We start from the raw sequence: 8,549 nt of genomic DNA on the forward strand, positions 1-8,549 counted from the left end.
TGAATTACAATATGAATATGGAAAAAAAAACATAATAAGGATTCATAATAAGGTAATTTAATAAGGACCTGACTATGAATCCTTAATAAGGTCTTAATCCACGCTGCGTTACATCCCGAGAGCAGAACAAATAATGCCCTGATAAAATTGCCTAAAATCGAGAAACCTGATCAAATGTCCATCAGGACCAAATCAGGCATCCAAATAATAGCGTCATTGCTGGCCAGGATATAATCCAGAAAATATTGCAACGACAATTGCCACATTCCGACCGGATAAGGACCACTCATAATGCCTTCTTATGGCTTGTCTAGTCATGCCACATCAGGCATAAAAAATAATTGCCGTATTTAATTTAATGCTCGGGTAGGACCGGATAGTATTATTTTATTGCAGGGATCCGGACCGAAACAAAATTTCGGTCCAGTTACGGTTACGGTCCAACAAGATATTTCTCAATTTTAGTTTCGGTCCGGTTAGGCATAATGGGATCTGGAACCATTTAAAATAATGGTTTTTATATATAGTTTCGGTCTCGGTTACGGTTTCTTCAAAATTACTTTTCATATAAATATTTATTTTTGTAAATTACAATATTACAATATATAATATATAAACGAATTTTCTTCACAAAAATATTTAAGCGGCGTCATTTTTTATCAATTTGAACCACCGTTAATGGTTTTAATTTGATGTATTTGTACTTGGTATTGCTTCCTCTGTTGTTGAGATTTTTGTGGCAACGTTGTTGCTATCTGTTTCCAGCGACCGTTTTGCTTGTTTTATTTTCTGAGATTGTGATCACAAAATATAAAATTATCTATTTTTATTTTATCCTTATAATTCATATAATAAAAAAGCTGCGCAATGCCGTTTTGCACTGCACGACACTGACGACTGTCGGAATCGTAGTAACGGAATAGAGGCCCTGAACATAAACTATTGTAGTATGTTGATCGTGGTGTGAATTTTCTAATAAATAATCGGCGGCAGTGACACATGGGGTGTCGTAGAAACCGAAAAAGGACCGAAAACCGAAAATATTTTTATCGATCCGGTATCGGTTTCGTTCTATTTGATACTATAAAATTTCGTTACGATTAATGGTTACGGTTTGAGCATAAAAATCGGTTTCGAAGCGGTTGTCGGTTCCGGTACTGGTCCAGTCTGAATCCTTGCTTTATTCGGACCTCTGATGTTCAAATGAAGTTAACCTGATCAAGACCAGGAGATAAATTTTTAGTCGGGTTCTTCTCTCATCGTGTGAGGGGCCGTCCGAAAACGCCTAGCGACGATCATTTCGACTATAGCGGCGAATCTCTTGCAAAACTGGCCACGTCCCATCACAAGATGCGGCACGTATTTTTGCGAGAAAACTCGCAAAATGCACGCTCGTGCACGCACTCGAGCGATATCGGAGAGCGCGCCGTGTGCTGACGCGCTTTACTTTTACCTCGCTTTTACGCTGTTTTACGCCAGCCAAGCGGCGAATGCGGGTCAACCGACGAAGGCGAGAACGCGTTCGATGAAATCGGCCTGTTTTTGCTGCTGTCTAATCGCACGAACACGTCATCGCCGAACACGGGTCCTGTTCATCTTTTCTTCTCTCGTTTTTCATCAAACAGCCAAAAGGCGCGCGTCGCTCAGACGCGAAACATGTCACGGTGCGTCGTAACGTCCTGACATCTCGCTGCCTCTGACGGCGACCGATCACTCGCCGCCGCTGGCGACGATCACGAGGATGCGGCCGAATGTAAGCAGGTTTGCGTTTTCGCCCTATTCCGGACCCAGTTAGATCTCACGTCGACGCGATCTCCGCGGCTTCGCTTCCAGCGCCTCCGACGGTGAAAATTCGAAAGTCACAGGCAAGGACAGCGCGGGCGTATCGTTATTTATAAAGCGAAATGTGAAAATAGAATATACGATGAGAAATATAATTAAAGGCGTTAATTGAGACAAATGCGTGGATTACGACGTGAATTGGATTTGAAACTCGGCGATTGCGTCGTGTCTCTCGACGTCGGCCAGCCGCGAGTAAACAAACCAGCCGCCGTGCCGCCGCGTCGTCGACATCGGGGCAACGATTGTTCGTGTACCGACGATCAGATTGGCCAAGATCGCCGCTTACTGCTCGTAGAAAATCCCGCCACCGGTTGTTCAACGTTGAGCAAATCGAGCACGTGTGTGAGCGAATGAGTAGACGAGCGAGCGAGCGAGCGAGCGAGCGAAATGAACGAACCAACGAGGCGAGTAAATGTCTGCTTTCTCTGCATACTTGCCTTCGGTATTTGAACGAGTGTTGCAATTTCGTTGTTATCGTCGTAGTCGTTATCGTCGTCGTCGTCGTCGTCGTTGTCGTCGTCGTAGTCATATGTAAGTTCGGCCGAGAGGGACACGATGTCTTACTTCGATTTTCGTTTAGCGTACAACACGCGAACATTCGAAATTCGATCAGAAAGAGAGAAATTTACACCTTGAAGTTTCGTTCGAGTTCATTGCTTTAGATTAATCCAGTAGTTGGTTAATTAAATCTGAAGTTTGCAATAATAATAGTAATAAACTTGATCGGTCGATGGCGGTTGGCAGCAGAGTGGGTGCCTTGCAATTCATTAGATCGAGAATTGTAAAACATTTGAAGAAATTACATTGTCTATCTTTGCATGGACAAATCTGAAAGTACGCTAAACAAAAACGGAATTATCTTCTAAAATACTGCCAACACAACGAGGAAAAAAGCCCGTTTACCGAAAAGAAGAAATCGATTGTTCAAATAAACAACAGCTCGGCGTATTCAGCGAACTTAAACTCTCGAAATGCTGAGTCGAGCCTACATCGGCGCATGCCATTTCTATCGCTCGTCACCTTCCAGAGGAAAACGAGAAAAGGGACATGCGCGGGAAGAAAATATTTATCTACTCAAGTGACCTCATTTGCAATATAATCGATTATACGGTGCCTTGATAAGTAGACAAGATGCAAAGCCGAGCTGAAAAATGTACTTCGCGGTGTCGAAAGAACCAAGTGTTTGCCTCCGCTTTAGAGACTCTCGTGCGTGTCACTCATTTCCCCATCAAAGACCGCCGTTGGAGTTAGAATCGCAGCTGAACTGCGGTATTTATGTTAACAGATTGTTTCTCAATAATTGGCATTTTAGCTTTTCTGCTAATCAGATTCTTCTACGTGCTGAAGTTGAGTAAGTTGCGTACGAAAACGTGGATTTGGGTTGCATGTTCGAAATATTTCTAATTGGCGAAAGCGTTGGAGAAGCGGTGTTCTACGAATCGGCGACTCTTTGCGAATTATTGTATAAATATCTTCAAATAATAATCCTAAATAGTTCGAAACTGTATGTTTTCGTGAAAGTTTACAAATTAAGAGCAACGCATGTCGAAAATGACGTTTAAGAAATCCCTTTTTTAAGATTGCTTAACACGATTTTTATTGCGCCTATTGTTAATAAATGACTAAATATCACAGATTAATATTAAAGCACTAAGAAATAAAGTTGTGATAGGAATGTCTTTGACAAAACTGACATTAATGTCATATCTTGCAAAACTAAGCTCCTAATATATTAGAAGTTTATTCAAAAGTTTTAGTCTTTTTTCTCAGCCCTCTAATGTAATTATTCTTAATTGAAATCTTTTGTCGCCGTTTGGTGCTTTTGTAAAGTTGATATTGAACTTTCTAAACCGCCATTCATTATGATTCATTGGTACACATAACCTTAAAAATGAAACTTGATACAATGAGCGACGGAAAGCTTTATATTGGACACTGCATTCGATATGAATTCCAGCGAGGAAAAAATGCTGCTAAAGCATATGAATCCATTTGAACTTTCTAGAACGTTATTTATTATAATTTATTGATACACATAACCTTAAAAATAATAATTGATATAATGAGCGAAGAAAAAGTTTATATTTGACACTGCATTCGATATGAATTCCAGCGAGGAAAAAATACTGCTGTAGCATATGAATCCATTTAAACTTTTTAGAACGCTCTTTAATATAATTCATAATTCATTATAATTCATTGATGCACATAACCTTAAAAATAACAGTTGATATAATGAGCGAAGAAAAAATTTATATTCGACACTGCATTCGATATGAATTTTAGCAAAGAAAAAATGCTGTTAAAGTATATGAATCCATTTTCTCTGTTCTTGGGGAAAATATTGTGTTCCGCAATATCTGCCAATATTAATTTCGTCGCTTTAAAGACGGTTTTGACGTGAGTGGTCGTCCGCTCCTTGCAATACCACAAAAGCCTGAGGTTTTGGAAGAAATGTTGAACAATGTTGACAATTTGGAAGAATTGTTGAATGAAAACCCGTCTCAAATACAAATAGAACTTGCAGAACAATTCGGAGTTGATCAAGCAATAGTTTCAAGGTGACTGCATAAAATGGAAAAAATTCAAAAGCTTGGAAAGTGGATGTCGCAAAAGAAGAAGAATAAACCTTTGGCACTCACCTAACAGAATCTCGTTGAGTAACTGTCTTTTGAGAGCAACTCATAATCATTGGTGGATTGCCACTTTCAATTTTCCGAGGAAGTAAAAAAAAGCATCGATGACTTCACTGGGTCAAAGTCATTATCTTTTTACCGAAGCAGAATTCGCCAGCTGCCTGAAAGATGGCAAAAGTATGTGGAAAATGATAGGGGCTACTTCGAAGGTTAACAGATTATTCGTTTCTTTTTTTCTTTGGAATAAGTATTAAAATCATGTGCTAAAAAGGTACCGAATTTATTAATACATTTAATGTGCCGAATTTATTTATACATTTAATAACATTACGGTTAGAATTACGGCAAAACTAAGAGAGAGGAGACGTTACATGAACGTTCAACTCGATATTATCGATAATGTTGTGAATAACATACACGAGAAATGTATGGACAATTAGCACACATAAACATCAAAATTGAATTGATGACAAAACGCGATAATAATGAATATTTACTGATAATGAAGATTTACTGATATAATAATGAATATAACAAAGAAAAAAATGCCATAATACAAAGTTACGATTCACGTACTGAATTTCACTCGAAGACACAGTAGCCGTGATATTACTTACCGATAAATATTTATCAGTTGTAAATCACTTTCGCTCCTAAGTTTCACGGCGATAGTTTGGAATCCGTTTATTTCCGGTGTCATTTGATACGTACAAATAGAAGTGCCGCCTTATGGCCTTCGTTCAAATGAATGTATTGAAAACGCTCGGCCAAGAAGCTATTTTTCATTCATGGATCAAAATGACGTTTGCAATTTCATCAATATTTTCCACTGGAATTTTTCACACAGAGCACATAGAAAAATTCTCAGGCCTGCCTGTAATTCAGTGCAGCCTGTAATTAGGCAAATAACGAAGGATTATATACATTAAACAGTATCAACTTTAATGAAAACAAAATAATTAGGTGCACACACAAAAACTTTGACGTCTACTTTTAATGAAGGGAGAACATCACGGACTCTCTGAACGATGACTTTGCGTTCAATGAGAATTTATTGAACCGGTTTTCTACATTTCTATGTTGATTATCGATAGAATATTTCAGATCAGAAATATTTTGCACATATATTCTTAACATAAATGCTTAATTGGTCGACTGATGTAAATACGATCGTCCTTCCGGTAGACATAAATTATATAACGATAAACGATAAAGAAATAACGCAAGAAAAATCAAGAGGTAAAGAGATCAGAGCAAAAAATGGTTATATCGCACACATTTGAAATCTATAATATATGCTAATTTCGTTTCGTTTATTGCGACCTACGTTATATAATTGATTCAAGAAACAGGAAAGAAGCGAGATGTCATAAAGTAAGAAAATTTTAATGATCTACACTAATCTCAACAAGATATCTCGTTGCTTCTGCAGCAAGCAGACGCAGAGAGAAAGAGAGACAGACAGACTTGTATCTCGCGAAAGAAGGATTTTACTTAAGTTTTATCATTGTTAAATATCGCACTAAGTGATTGCAATTTTTGTCACGTCTCACCGAATAACGACGTCTTTTCAATATCCGCAGCTTTTCAGTCGAAATTCTGTTCTGTTTCGCGCGCAGTAACGGGATTCTGTAGTGATTCGTTATGCAGTTGTTACGATAATGACACTGTCATTGCCCAAGTATAATATATGGTTGAAAAGATGCGCAGCATTATGTAACGAACTGATAACTGTCGTTATTAGCACATAACGAGTTACAGAATTCCGCTACAGCTGACAGTCGCGTAGTCACGAGCGCCGAGAAATGTCAGCAAACTTCGCAAACATGGGAGAATGGTCGGTTGCGATTCTACAGGCGCCTGCGATCAGCGTTATCTAGCATTATTTTCACAACATTCGACGCGAAATTAAACATGAAAGAACAGCAGGAATAGCCAAACATTATCTCGATTTATTTATTAGTCAGGAAGAAAGGCGTGTTAATCATGCGCTGCAATAAAGTTACACTTTGACATTTCGGTTTGCTTTATCGTTTGAATCGCGCGAGACAACGTGTATGAATTTTAGTAATTTATGTTAATGCGTAATGTGAAAGAAACCCGTAATTCGTAATTCGACAGTTGGAAAACAGAGGAGATATCACAAGTTACAAAATATAAATAAATACTGATTTCTTATTCGTCGGCGACCTGGATATTTTATTTTGTAATAAGAATAATAATAATAATACTCGCACGAAAACACTTCGTATTTAACAAATTTTTACGACATGTTCTGAAAATCCTGAAAACCAATAAAATCGCTGCTTCAAACTCATGAAATGCACTTACAGAATTTTTTCGGATACTCTCGTTATGCAAATTATATCTGATGCAATCGGATTGAAATTATTCTGCAAACTGAATCATCTGAGACTCGTTTAATGCGCATTTAAATTACGCAATAAGCGCGCAACGACTTCCGTATTGTTACAATGCAACAATTAGCTAAGACAGTTAGCTAATTTTACTTCGCAATGACCTTACGGCATTTTATGATTTTTCATACAAGAAAAAAGGAATTGTTTGTGTATGTGAGAGGAGAAAAGTAGATAAATGAAACGTTGCAAGCGAATGAATGTAAAGCGGGCAAGCGGGGTTATCGATGCGGACCGATGTAACTGTTTAGAGATGCAGTTTTATCGAAATAGTGTATATATGTTATATTTTTATTACGTCATTGACAAGCTTTTTGTGTGAACATCGTTTCTTTTCAGTACCCATAAAAATTCAGCCGAGACCTACTTTGCTCAACTGCCGACGTGTCAACTGTGTGTATCGCGCTGACTTTTTCCTTGATTATTTAATAATACACTCAATAATACTCTAATATAATACAATAAGTTCTAATAATACTCGAAGCTGAAGAACCGAAAGAAACGGAAAAAACTGATCGAAGATTTGTAGTAGTTTCCCAGTGCAATGGACGACATGGCGTCCACAAGTATGGAAAAATTGCACGAGGACCGGTTTTTGATTAATCGAAAAAAGAGCGACTTGCATCAATCAGGATGATTATTCGCTCATATATTATGCATAGTCGTAAAAATAAAGCGCAGTAACTCAATGTTTTTGTGTACTTAGAAAAACTAAATAGTAATATAAATATTAATATATGGATAAAATAATTAAAATCGTATAAAAATTGAAACGCTCTAAGAATAGAATGCTTCCGCCGAAAGCCAAAGGATACGCTCGCGTGCACCGGGAGCGCGTCACGCATTCAGACTTTTGCACACTATTGAAAGTGGAACAATATCTGTGATATATGGACTTACATAACTGTTAACGGTCAATTATGATACAATAGTCCAAGGATTCTTCCGCCGCTTCACGTATTATTCCAAGAACTTGGCGTCGTCTCGACGGAAGAAGAACCAAAAACCACAGGACGCTCGCAGAGTTCCCGGCAAAATAAATGCGTCGATCGGAGAAAGAGAGAAATTAGAGTAAAAGATCTCAGAGGAAAAGGGATTAAAAGAGGGATTAAAGGTGATTAATGGAGAGGAAGTAGAGGAGAATTAAAAATCTTAAGAAATAAAACAAAACCGGAATAAAAACATATAATAAAGGAAAGAAAGATAGTGTATATAACAGATAGAAAGAGATACCATATGTAAAACATGAGTAGAATATAGAATGTAGAATAGGATAATGTATAGAATTGGATAAGATAATGTAAAGGAAAGAAGTGCGAGGAAAGAATGGATGAATGAATGAGAATAAGGCCATATTGTAAACCAAGTCCCTTCTTGGTTAGGAATTAGCTGAAGAATAAATATATACATATATAATATATAAAAAGTATTTCAGAAGAATAGCTCTAATCTAGAACAGTGTTTTTCAAACTTTTTTATCTCATACTTGAACCTTTAGTTAAACTTCCGCGGCACACTTAAATTATGATAATCAAAAAAGAGTTTTAAAAAAATATACCTTTTTGATTTATTTATTAGGTGTACAAATGAATAATCCAATTTTTTCAGCTACATTCAAACTTTATTTTAAAAGGAAGTAAATTAAATTGTTCAA

General features: G+C 37.3%; 1 long non-coding RNA gene across 2 annotated transcripts; it reads right to left on the reverse strand.

Annotated features, from left to right (window-relative positions):
- Positions 1 to 4,106: 4,106 nt before the first annotated feature.
- On the reverse strand, positions 4,107 to 8,050 carry LOC112590009 (uncharacterized). 2 transcript variants are annotated; one of them, XR_003113925.1, is made up of 4 exons: positions 7,796 to 8,050; positions 5,096 to 5,369; positions 4,485 to 4,639; positions 4,107 to 4,279 (listed from the first exon to the last, which is right to left on the reverse strand). It is a non-coding gene; the product is annotated as an uncharacterized LOC112590009 (long non-coding RNA). The 2 variants fall into 2 exon arrangements; XR_003113926.1 differs by having other exon boundaries at positions 4,113 to 4,407.
- Positions 8,051 to 8,549: the final 499 nt, after the last annotated feature.

This window comes from Harpegnathos saltator, unplaced genomic scaffold (assembly GCF_003227715.2).
Source record: "Harpegnathos saltator strain DR-91 unplaced genomic scaffold, Hsal_v8.6 scaffold691, whole genome shotgun sequence".
Taxonomy (NCBI): Eukaryota; Metazoa; Arthropoda; class Insecta; order Hymenoptera; family Formicidae; genus Harpegnathos; species Harpegnathos saltator.